This window comes from Chlorocebus sabaeus, chromosome X (genome assembly GCF_047675955.1).
Source record: "Chlorocebus sabaeus isolate Y175 chromosome X, mChlSab1.0.hap1, whole genome shotgun sequence".
In the NCBI taxonomy this organism is placed as follows: Eukaryota; Metazoa; Chordata; class Mammalia; order Primates; family Cercopithecidae; genus Chlorocebus; species Chlorocebus sabaeus.
The window spans coordinates 106277843-106290507 of record NC_132933.1 but is presented as its reverse complement, the minus strand read 5'-3'; the positions used below and the strand labels follow the sequence as shown (position 1 = coordinate 106290507).

The following is a 12665-nucleotide window of genomic DNA, read 5'->3' as shown; positions in this document are numbered from 1 at the left end:
ACAAGTGTAAATGAATGAGTCCAGTCCAGCCAGACTTGGGCTACTTTGTAGGACCCCGTGTCTCTTATTCCATAAGACAGAGTATGTGGATTCAGCATGATGATTATCTCATCCATTATGATTTGTCTAGTTGAAGGAGCAAAGTTAGGGGCATCTTCCACTTCAAAGGTCGCACTATATTCCCATTCACCATTTTGAGTCAAGGCTTATCATTGGACTCCCAGGAACTTTGACTCCCAAGATTCCCACGTAACCATACTAAAATGGCAAGCTGTTTCAAAGCAGTTCCAACCTCAGAGGGCTATTACCTTTACTATCAGGAGCTCAGGGATGCCCCTGCCCCATGTGTGTGTGTGAACCTAATTCCCCTGAACCCCCATTTCAGGAACAGACATATATGACATATTCCAGATATGTCAGTAGACATATCTGATCCCTACTGCTGGCTGTTGGGTCAATGCTCACCAGAGTCATTCTGCTGCAGAGTTCCATACTGACCACCATTTTACTCACCACTTGCTTCATTCAACTGCATGAATGTCACCCCTTTATCATATTGACAGATAATCCAGTCTCCCAGAGATTTCTTCAGCCCTGCGTGGTACTACCAGTCTTGGGAGAAGTCTTATTATTATTTCCATGAATTGTAACATTTTTAGCTATACCTGATTTTATCCAAAAGTCCTCTGTCTGGTACATTGTATAACGATTGAATCTGAGGAGTTGGGCTGCATCAGCTGCCACAATAGTGACCAGATTTGGTGGGGAGTGGGCTCTCTTTTGTCACTTTCTCTTCATCTTTAAAGCTCAAACATAGAAAAGCTGAGAAATATAATAATAGGCAGCCTTGTATCTCAGCCTCCTTTTTTTTTTTTTTTTTTACCATAGTGATGTAGCCAAATTATCTGCTCATTCAGGTGTATATCTGTGGCCTCCAGACATTGTAACTACCCAGTGACTAACTACCTAGGGCCAAATGAACTGCCCATTCAGGAGTGTTTCTGTAACCTAGAGACATTCTGGCCATACGATCAAAAGGCTATCAATTCAAATTGCCTGTCAGTTTAGGGACATTTATGGGCCACAGAAAATGAGGCCATTTGATCATGAGCATTATGGGTGATTTGTCCTCAAACTCAGAGAGGATGCTTCCCAACCCTTGAATGAAACAGTGAAACTTTTCTGCCATGATCACTCCACATTAGGCACTGCTATCAAGTAAAGGTCTCAGTCAATCACCAGAAAGTATCACTGAGGCAGGCAGGTCACACATGCATGGGTCAGCAAAAAGCACAGATCTCACATTCCTTCGTTATCTTGCAGAGACACATGCTTGGGCTGGGTGCAACTGGATGAACCAGCAAAGGACCCCTATCCCCTACTTCTCTTCCTTTTCATAGGTAGAGCATGAAAGTGCCATTGTAAGTAGAAGACAATTATCTAAGCTTGGATGCCGGTTGTTCAGGGGAGTGCTAAAAATGACAGCTGCCCAGCAACCTTGTGAGAAGTTGAGATCATAAGCAGTCCCTCATTCAATTTGGAGAATCAGCAGCCATTTATCCTACTTAACCTATTTTGAGACAACTAGAGGACACATTATTATTCAGCAAATAATCTTTTTAGTCTCTCTATATGATCTTTGGAATAACTTCTATAGTGGGACACACTTGGAAAGTGTATTATGGGAGACCTATAGAGTAAATTAGCATTTTACAGGTTCTAGAAGTCCTAACATGAAAAAATATTTGTATACAATGTTTCCCAAGTTTTCGCAATTACAGAACTCTTACATCATACTTGCTAATACGCCAGAGAACCAATGTTTTGTGGAACACATTTTGTGAAATGCTACCCTTGGGCAGGCATGGTAAATACAGTTCAACATATTTGCCAATTCTGATTAGTAGAGATAGTCTAGAACATACCGTTGAGAATGATTTTAAGACCTTGTCTGACCTCAGCTAGAAAGAGTACAATTATTGACAAACAACAGTGGCCATGGATGTGGAAGAATATAACAGCAGCAGGAGGGCAATGGGTTTATCAGTCTTGCTCCAGCTCATTTAGCTTCATTTTCTCCAGCAAAAGATTCCTGTACGCCAGAATCATTGACTCAAGAATTCCTTCATCAGGAACCCAACTTGGGAAACACAACTCTTCCTTCATTATAGTTTGCTCATGCTCATTGGGTGTTCACTGAGTAGATGGGGCTCTCAGGAGGGTGAATAGGTTGTTTCTATTGATGGGACTGCTCTCAAAGGTGCCACACAAAAGAAATCCTGGAATTTTCCTTCAAGTTCAGTGCACAGGAGGATGCTCCATGCCTAAAGGCCTCCATGACTGCAGACTTGGCCTCTGAGGCCAGTGGCATTTGGGCAGAATCTAGGAAGTTCTCGCAACTCATCTAAAGCATCCTTTGTCCCATGATTTAGGAATGTTTTAAGCTTCTCCACTGTGACACTGGGAGATTTTCTGTCTGAGATATGGGTCTGCAAGTGCATGTATATGCACATGCACAAGTACACACGTGTAAAAGTGTATACAAGTGTCTTAGTTCATTTCATGTTTCTATAACAGAATATCACAAACTGGTAATTTATAGCAAATGGAAATTTATTTTGCATACAGTTCTCAAGTTTGGGAAGTCAAGGATGAAGGGGCCACATCTGGTGAGGGCCTGCTTGCTGCATAACATGAGAGAAGGCATCATATGGGTGAGAAGGAGAGGAAAGGGAATCAAACTCATCTTTTTATCAGGAAACTATTCCCAAGACAATAGCAGTATTCCATTCACGAGGGCAAAGCTCTCAGGACCTAATTATCTCTTAAAGATCCTACCTCTCAACACTGCTGCATTAGGGATTAAGTTTCCAACACATGAACTTTGGGAGACACATTCAAACCGTAGCATTCCACACCTGGCCCCCAAAATTCATGTCCTTCTCACAGGCAAAATACATTCATTCCATCTCAGTAACCCAAAAAGTTTTAACTTGTTTCAGCATCAACTCAAAAGTCAAAAGTCCAGAGTCTCATCTAAATCAGATATGGGTAACACTCAAGGTATGATTCATCCTGAGGCAAATTTTCCTCCAGCTGTGAGCTTGTGAAATTAAACATGTTATCCACTTCCAGAATACAACAGTAGGACAGGCATAAGACAGACGTTCTCATTCCAAAAGCAAGAAAGAGGCAATAATAAAGGGGTAACTGATCCCCAATAAGTCCAAAACCCAAGAAGGAAAATAATATTGAAACTTAAGAAGCCAGAATAATCTCATTTGACTTCATGCCTTACATTCTGGGCACACTAGGGTAGCGATTTGATCCCCAAGGCCTCGGGCAGTGCTGCCCCTATGGCTTTGCCGGGCTCAGACCACCAGGAGCTCTCACTGGTTGAAGTCTCATGCCTGCAGCTTTCCCAGGCTGGAGTTGCATGCTGCTAGCCTTACAGTTCTGTAGTCTCGGGAGCTGCCCCACTCCAATGACTCCACTAAGTAATACCCTAGGGGGACTCTGTGGTGGCTCTACTGCTGTGACAAGTCTGCCTGGGCTGCCAGGCTGTCCATTACATCCTTGAAATCTGACATGGCCCTATAGTTCTTACATTCTGAATGCCTGCAGAATTAGCATCATGTGGACGCCAGCAAGATTTACAGCTTGTACCTTCTGAAGTGGTAGGATGAGCCCTACCTGGGCCTTCTTGAGCCATGGCCAGGTGACTGAGCAGCACTGTGCAGAACTGAGGGGGCAGAGTCCCAAGTTGGCACAGGGCAGTGAATGCTGAGGTCCTGCAGGGAACTCTCTGGAAGCCCTACTTTCAAAATCCTAGCTTGCCTTTAAGATCTCCGAAATCCCTTTGGAGTCATTCTCCCACTATATTGATGAATAGAACTTTTTATCCATATTAATCTCTTTAGCAAACAGTGACTTGGCCACACTCGTAGTATTCTCTCTCAAAAATCCTTTTTTATTCTTTACATGCCAGACTGGAAGTTTTACAAATCTTTCCATTCTGCTTCCCTTTTAATTATAAATTTTGCCTTTAAATCATTTGTTTTCTCTCATTTTACTGTGAACAGCCAAAAGAAGCCATGCAGCATGTTGAATGCTTTACTACATAGATATTTCTTCTGCCAGATATCCTACTTCATCACTCTTATGCTCTGCCTTCCACAAAGTCTCAGGACATGAACACAATTCCACCAAAGTCTTCGCAACTGTATAACAAGGATGGCCTTTACTCCAGTTTCCAATACTTTGTCCCTCAGTTCTGTCAGACCTCATCAGAATGGCTTTTACTGTCTGTATTTCTACCAACATTCTGATCACAACTGATATAGTTTGGATGTTGTCCACTATAAATCACATGTTCAATTGTAATCCCTAATGTTGGAGGTGGGGCCTGGTGGGAGGTCATTGAATCATGGGGCTGGATTTCTCAGGAATGGTTTAGCATCATCCCCTTGGTGCTGTCCTTGTGATAGTGAGTTCTCACAAGATCTGGTTGTTTAAAAGTGTGTGGCATCTTCACTCTTGCTATTTCTTGCTCCTGTTCTTACCACACGACATGCTTGCTACCATTTTGCTTTCCACCATGAGTAAAAGCTCCCTGAGACCTCCCCAGAAGCCAAGCAGATGCTGGCACCATGCTTGTGCAGCCTGCAGAACTGTGAGGCAATTAAACTTCTTTTCTTTATAAATTACCCAATCTCAAGTATTTCTTTTCTTTTCTTTTCTTTTCTTTTTTGGCTGAGCACAGGGGACTTTACTGATGGTACACGACAAGATGGGGCTCCCTAGGCCCCTCCCTCTTCAAGTGGTCTGCATGGAAACTGTGAGGAGGGGAGATTCAGTATGGTGGGGGACTGAGTGTGGCAGGGACACCCCAGCAGTGAGGGTCTCTCTCTTCCTCTTGCACTCTCGCTGGGGCTGGTGGTCCAGGGCTCTTACTCCTTGCAGGCCATGTGGGCCATGAGGTCCACCACCCTGTTGCTATAGCCAAATTCATTGTTATACCAGGAAATGAGCTTGGCAAAGTGTTCATTGAGGGCAATGCCGGCCCCAGCATCAAAGGTGGAAGAGTGGGTGTCGCTGTTGAAGTCGGAGGAGACCACCTGGTGCTCAGTTTAACCCAGGATGCCCTTGAGGGGGCCCTCCGACACCTGCTTCACCACCTTCTTGATGTCATCATATTTGGCAGGTTTTTCCAGACAGCAAGTCAGGTCCACCGCTGACACGTTGGCAGTGGGGACACGGAAGGCCATGCCAGTGAGCTTCCCGTTCAGCTCAGGGATGACCCTTCCCACAGCCTTGGCAGCATCAGTAGAGGCAGGAACGATGTTCTGGAGAACCCCGCGGCTATCACGCCACAGTTTCCCGGAGGGGCCATCCACAGTCTTCTGGGTGGCAGTGATGACGTGAACTGTGGTCATGAGTCCTTCCACAATACCGAAGTTGTTCTGGATGACCTTGACCAGGGGTGCTAAGCAGTTGGTGGTGCAGAAGGCATTGCTGACGATCTTGAGGCTGTTGTCATATTTCTCATGGTTCATGCCCATCACGAACATGGGGGCATCAGCAGAGGGGGCAGAGATGATGACCCTTTTGGCTTCCCCCTGCAAGTGAACCCCAGCCTTCTCCATGGTGGTGAAGATGCCAGTAGACTCCACGACATACTCAGTGCCAGCATCACCACACTTGATTTTGGAGGGATCTCACTCCTAGAAGATGGTGATGGGATTTCCATTTAATGACAAGTTTCCCGTTCTCAGCCTTGATGGTGCCATGGAATTTGCCATGGGTGGAATCATACTGGAACATGTAGACCATGTAGTTGAGGCCAGTGAAGGGGTCATTGATGGCAACAATATCCACTTTACCAGAGTTAAACACAGCCCTGCTGACCAGGCACCCAATATGACCAAATCCGTTGACTCCGACCTTCACCTTCCCCATGGTGTCTCAGAGATGCGGCCAGCAATGCAAGAGAAGATGCAGCTGTCTGTTGAACAGGAGGAGCAGAAAGCCAGGTATTTCTTTACAGCAATGCAAGAATGACACAATACAATGGCTACTTAACTAATCTCTAAGAAGATTTAGGTTTTTGCTACAGCTCTTGTCTACTTCTGAGCCCTCACCAGAAATGACCTTTATGCTCCATTTACGGCAACCTAGGCTTTTTCTAGTCTGCTCTTCTAAATTCTTCCAGCCTCTAACCATTACCCAATTTCAAGGTGCTTCCACATTTTCAGGCATTTGTTACAACAATTGCCCCACTTCTCAGTACCAATTTTCTGTCTTAGTTCATTCTATGCTGCTATAACAGAATACCACAGACTGGATAATTTTTAGTTAACAGAATTTATTTGGGTCATGGTTCTGGAGTCTGGGAAGTCCAAGACTGAAGAGCCACATCACATCTGATGAAGGCCTTTTCACTTTATCATAGCATAGCAGAAGACATCACAGAGGAGAGATAGAGCAAGAGAGGAGGACAAACTCATCCTTTATAAGAACTCCACTCCCACAATAACGAACCCCCTCCCACATTAATCCATTCATGAGGGCAAAGCCCTCATGACCTAATCGTCTCTTAAACTGAAGGCCCCACCTAAACAATGTTCCACTGGGGATTAACTTTCCAACACATGAATTTTAGGGGACACATTTAAACCAGGGCCACAAGAATACTGGGGAGCATAAACTAGGGCTAACTTTATACCCAGGGAGTCTAGGACCTGGAAAAGAAAATTTCATGGCACAAACTATTGTTGCTTGCCTCAGCAGCTGATGCCTCAGTTTGCAGTGACACTATAGGGTTCTGCAGTCTTCTACTTCAGTATGGAAGGAAGAAAAGGGAGACAAATCTTTCAACTTTAATGTGAATTTCAAAGATGCACCAGGTATTGTCTATTGACACTCCACAACATTCCCACTCTTATTCTCTTCCCTGGATTTCAGAGGCTGGAGGCCTTGAGACTATTTCTCAGACTCCCTTGCGAATGCAATCTCTGAAGAAAATTTGGAAGAGAGAAGGGAGCTAGAAGCCATACTTTTCCTCTAGCAGGAAGAGCAGATGTGAGTTTTCACAGCACCCTGTTAAACTCCTTTCTAAGCTAATCATGCTGGGGCCAATGGGATACTCATGCTATCAGCAATGGCTTTCTGCAGTTTTCTGTCCTCTGGGTAGCAGAAACAATTTCCTGACCACGGTGATCCTGAAAGCTAGTTGTAAACCCTGAGCTATAGTCATCCATATTCTTTCTCACTTCCAGGAATGATGATGCCCAGAGCGCCTTGGAAGCCATTTTGAAGAGGGCAGAGATGACAACAGGCTGGGTCTACACGAAGGGGCACTGCCTGTCAATATGGAATACCCATGGTTGATTCTTGTGTGAGCAAGAAAGAAATTGTATCTGAGCCATTAAATTTTGGTTCTAATCAGTAATTTGACCTAACCATAGTAGTACAAAAGTTGTAGTATGCATCTAGCTACTGGTAATTCCTAGAGTTTGTGGGCAGGCAACTGGGCTTACAAATGGTGTCTGAGCATCTGAGAGGTTGCTGTAGTTACATTTTCCCCAGGATGGTAGCTGCATGGGCAGGCAGATTTCTGAAGGGAACCATTTTGACGTTTCTCCTAGGCTCAGTACAGTTGAATCCTCCCGGGCAGCTAAATCATGTGTTCAGTACAGCATGGCGGGCAAGAAGACCTGGCATGAGGATCACCTTGTTTTTTTCCTGCAAAGTCATGAATAATGTGACATTGAACAATGCCCATTCCTTTACTACTGTTCTCCCCAGAAACCCTCATGCAATGGAGGAAGGAACAGGGGAGGGAGGAACATTGGCTGAGAAGTCAAGTGGAATGGGTCCTAGTTCCAGTCTGTTAATGACTCCCTGAAGAGTTTTTTCCCTCCTTGGGCCTCAGACTCTTCACCCCAGAAGGGAATTGTTAAGGGGTCTCAGAAGTGAGACTCAGAGAACACACCTGCTGTGTCTTTGTGTGTGTGTGTGTGTGTGTGTGTGTGTGTGTATGTGTGTGTAGGTAGATATGCGTTTAAGGAAATTCTCCTGCTTGAAAGCCACAGCTGCTAAACCAGAGGGTTGCTCAAATCTTCTTTTGACTGAAAGCATAGTCTGAGGACCGGCAGTAATAGCATTGTCTGGGAGCTTGTTAGAAATGCAGAATTTCAGGCCCTTTACAGAAGTATTGAATCAGAATCTCCAATTTAACAAGATCCTTAAGGGGATCCCAATGTGCATTCAAGTCTGAGATGCACTGCTCCAGAGGACCTGGGATAAGACAAATGTCAGCCTGAAAAAAGAATGAGATTTGAAGTCAGGAGACCTAGGTGTTAGTTTTAATTGTGCCACTCACTGGCTGTCCAAATTGGGCAAGTCATGTAATCACCCTGATCCTTTTTTTGTAAATAGGGTGCTCTAATAACTGCAGAATGGTGTCAAGATCAATGGTGTATGTTCTGGAGCCAAACTGTCTAACCTTAAATCCTGAGTTCATTTATCAGCTATGAAGCTTTTGGCGAGTTGCCTGATATCTGTGGGCTTCAGTCTCTTTATCTGTAAGACAGGGTATCATAATAATGACAAAGGTTGAGAATTTTTAAATGGGCTGGGTGCGGTGGTTCATGTCTATAATCCCAGCAATTCGGGAAACTGAGGCGGGCTGATCACCTGAGGTCAGGAGTTCAAGACCAGCCTGGCCAACATGGCGAAACTCCGTCTCTACTAAAAATACAAAAATTAGCTGGGCGTGGTGGCATGCGCCTGTAATCCCAGCTACTCGGGAGGCTGAGGCAGGAGAATCGCTTGAATCCAGGAGGTGGAGGTTGCAGTGAGCCGAGATCACGCCACTGCACTTCAGCCTGGGTGACAGAATGAAACTCTGTATTAAAAAAAAAAAGATTTTAAAATGAAGTAATTAATGTAAATCACATAGCACAAGGCCTGGCATCATCTAAATTCACTGTACATCTTATTATACTCTGACTTCCTGTACTATCTTTCAAGAACAGAAAGAGACCTCTAAAATAGAGCCACCTGGAGGCTAGCTGAAGACTCCTACCTTTGGTGTTTATCATAGTATATATAACTCTCAACAATGGGCACAGTCACTCAAAGACTGGAGCTCTAACCTCTGAGCCACCAGACAGGCATGAGATTGGTTTCATGATATTATCTTAGGCAATCAACCAGTTCCCCTGCATGTATTCCCCATTCCTTTGTTGTCTATTCCAGTTACACTCAACTCTAGATACTCCCTTCCCTGTGAAAATCCACAGAGCAGCCATATACAGAGCAGTGCCATCCAGGTAGGAGATGACCACTTGTAACTGGCTTTCCTTTCCCTACAGGAACTCACACAGTTCAGAAAATGGAATGTCATCAAGGCATTGCCTGGTGGGCCTGTCGCCACACTTACTGGAGGGAAAGGATCTAGGATGAGGGAGGTTCCAGGGACCATCAGCAACATGCCAAACCACAGCAAGAAATCAAGCATGACTCAGCTCCTGCCCACTGCAATTACTCAGGACCTCTGCCCTTCAGATGTGGAAAAAGCCCAGCAGTGACTTGCAGTAACTGCTGCTGAGGTCTGGAACTTCCTGACAACCTTGCAAGTCCTTTGATAAGGGGAGGCTCAAACTGGATTTCAGAAGGCCCACCGCACCAGGATGACTGAAACAAACTGTGGACTGGGTATCAATGCAAATAATATTGTAGCATCAGGAATAAAATAAATTTCAACTCAATAAGAAGCCTCTGCAGGTGGATACAAGTGGTGATCCTGGGCAAATTTGGTGCCAGGCACAGGCACACCTGTGCAAGGAAATGGCAAAAGGGAAGCCCACAGTATGGAAAAGTCCAAAAGGGGCACCAGCATGTTTCATAGTGTGGGAGAGAGGAAAATGAAAACACCATTTACCAGGTGCCTGCCAAGGGCTATTCCTGGGCCTGCAGCTCTAGAGATGTTCCTCTGAACAAAACAGGAGCCATCTAGGACAGGTGGTGCTTGGCTATGACAACGAGGAGGGAACTTAAGTCCAACGGGTCAGTAAGTGATGGATTTGAGTCTTCTCTTCTAATGGATTAGTAGATCCCAACAGTTAATACGGTGGGGGTTGGAAAAACTTTCCTGTGTTTCATGATACCCAAATGCCAGTGTCATGAATGGTAAATGCTAGCATCCCAGTAACGGTGTGCCCTTCATGAAACCCCATCCAAAGATTCAGCCCCTTCTCCTAATGTTCAAGCACCTGTTCCTGCAGAATCGGGATATGAAGAGAGGCTGGCAAAGGCCACAAACCAGGTACTTCTGCAGCTTGCGGGAGGGCGGAGGTTGGGGCGGTTTCTATGCTGTCCACAGGACACTGTCACACTAACTCTATTAATCCTTTCCTACCTAGAGATAATGATACGAGAAAAGAAAGTTATCAGTTCACCTCTCCTCTAGAAATAAATAGGGTGGTATCTCTGAACCTGGCCATCGTTAACAGACGCAAATAAAATACAGAGTGGGCAATAATGCAATGCACATACGCCCAAGACAAAACGGGCTGGCACAAATAAGGAAAGGGGCTTCATTTCTGAAAATACCAGCTCCACTTAATACTGGATACTCTCCTGCCTATGGAAATCCACAGGAGCAGTTGCAGAGAGCACAGCATGTTTCATAGTGTCGGGAGAGGACAGTGAAAACTGACATTTACCAGGTGCCTGCCATGCGCTATTCCTGGGCTTGAGGCTCTAAAGATGTTCCTTTGAACAATAACAGCAGCCATCTAGGATAGGTGGTCCTCAGCTGTGGGAGAAAAGGGGGAAATGAGGCCCAAGAAGCTAGTAAGTGGTGGATTCCAGTCTTCTCTTCCAATGGATTATTAGACATCAATGTCCCAAGCAGGGTGTTTCTTAATTTTTGAATACTAACATCATGAATAGCAAATGCTGGCATGGCAATAAAAGCGTGCCCTGCATCTGGTCACATCTAAAACATCAGTCCCTTCTCTTTCTGAAGAAATACCTGTTCCTGCAGAATCAGGATATGGAGAGATGCTGGTCAGGGCCACAGACCAGGTGCTTTTGCAGTTTGCAGTTTATTGTCCTCAGGACACTGTCATACTATTAGCCCTTTCCTGCCTAGTGATAGTGATGTCTCAAAAGAATGTTATCAGTTCACCTCTCCTCTAAAAACAAATAGGTTGGTATCTCTAAACCTGGCCATCAGCAACACATACACATGCAATTCTGAATGAGCAATAATTTACTGCTCACATGCCCAAGGGAAAACAGGTTCTTTTCCTAGGACTTGTACAGGAGGCTTAGACAGGGTGACTTCCCAGGGGATGGCTGTACTGAGTTTGCAAATTTGGGCTGAGACTCATTCAAACTACCTGGGGAATGCAAGTTAACCTGCAGAGGAGAAAGAGAAAAAGGAGAAAGACCCATGTTCAAATGGAAATTAAATACATATCTGATGGATTCCATGATCAGCTTTGACACTTTCATCTATAAACAGTGTCTGGAACCAGTTGGCTCCAGCACAGAAGGGACTGCTTTGTACCTGGTGGAGACCCTGCCACACCTGACCCAAGGAAGCCTGCTTGGTGACCAGGCAGCCACAGAAGGATGAAGAACACACTTGGTCTGTTTCCCCCAGGCCCAGACAGGAAACAGAAAACTTTCCTCAAGGCTACTACAGGCCTTTTTAGGGGACCATGTTGCCACTGGCTGGCAATCTCAGAGAAAACACCTCTCTGCTATTTACAGTGCGTTTTCAAAAAAGTAAAATCTAGATTCTCCCAGGGGTCTAGGATCTCAGGAATTGGAGCCCCTCTACTGAGTAGAGAAAAATCAGAATGAGGGTTTTTTTCCTTATTTCAAGAGATTGCTGGCTCTGCAGCCCAGCTCAAAAGCCCATCCTCCAGGCCACTTCCCCGCCTGAGCCAGACCCCTTGCTCTCATGATTCTCTGAGAGCCAGCCCCATGGTCGGGTTACCTGAGACCCGCCTGGACCTTAGACGGCCGCGCCTCCGAGCGCTATTGACGCCGGAGGCGCGACTCTTTTTCCTATTCCCAGGAGGGGAAAAAAGCGGGAACAATGGCTTTCGCGACAGAGGGACGCGAACACCCAATGCCGCAGCGACTGGCAGGGTCGCGATGCAGGAGGACGAAGTGGGAGAAGGGGCACTTCGGCCTCCCTGTGGGCGGGAGCTAGGCTGCTGGAAAGTCCGCTCGCCTCTCGCCCCAAGGGATGATCCTCTGGGCCTTTTGTACCGCTCGCCACGGAAAATGGTCACAGGCTTTTGTCCCCAAACCGAACACTATTGGAAACACAGGGCCCCTGGAAGCCGCCACGTTGGCCATTGGCGGTGGCGCACCCACCCCCGTGCTACTGCGCGTGCGCAGCGCTGCGACACACTCCGACCCCATCCAGCGTTCGCAGGGGGCGGTGGGAAGCGGAAGTGCTCAGCTGATCCGGGCGGGCGGTTCCTACTTCGCAGTAGCTGTTGTCGTCGGTCTCTGAGGTTTCAGGCTCTTGGCGGTGAAGTAAGAGGGACGCGGAGGTGGTGATAGTTTTAATGGGGGACGGGGGTTGACGGGACCGTGGGGTCATGGGACGCCTTTGTGGGTGACAGGGTGGCTCT

At 46.0% G+C, this 12665-nt stretch overlaps 1 protein-coding gene and 1 pseudogene across 8 annotated transcripts in view; one reads left to right on the top strand and one right to left on the bottom strand.

Moving 5' to 3' along the window:
• Positions 1-4872: 4872 nt before the first annotated feature.
• LOC103231865 (glyceraldehyde-3-phosphate dehydrogenase pseudogene) lies at positions 4873-5962 on the bottom strand (annotated as a pseudogene).
• Positions 5963-12439: 6477 nt separating this feature from the next.
• Positions 12440-12665, top strand: part of KRBOX4 (KRAB box domain containing 4) — a 31480-nt gene continuing 31254 nt past the window's right edge. For all 8 annotated transcript variants that reach the window (XR_012092035.1, XM_007991479.3, XM_007991486.3 and 5 more), the window contains exon 1: positions 12440-12567. The gene's annotated coding sequence lies outside the window, so the exon portion shown is untranslated. The remainder of the gene's footprint in view (positions 12568-12665) is intronic.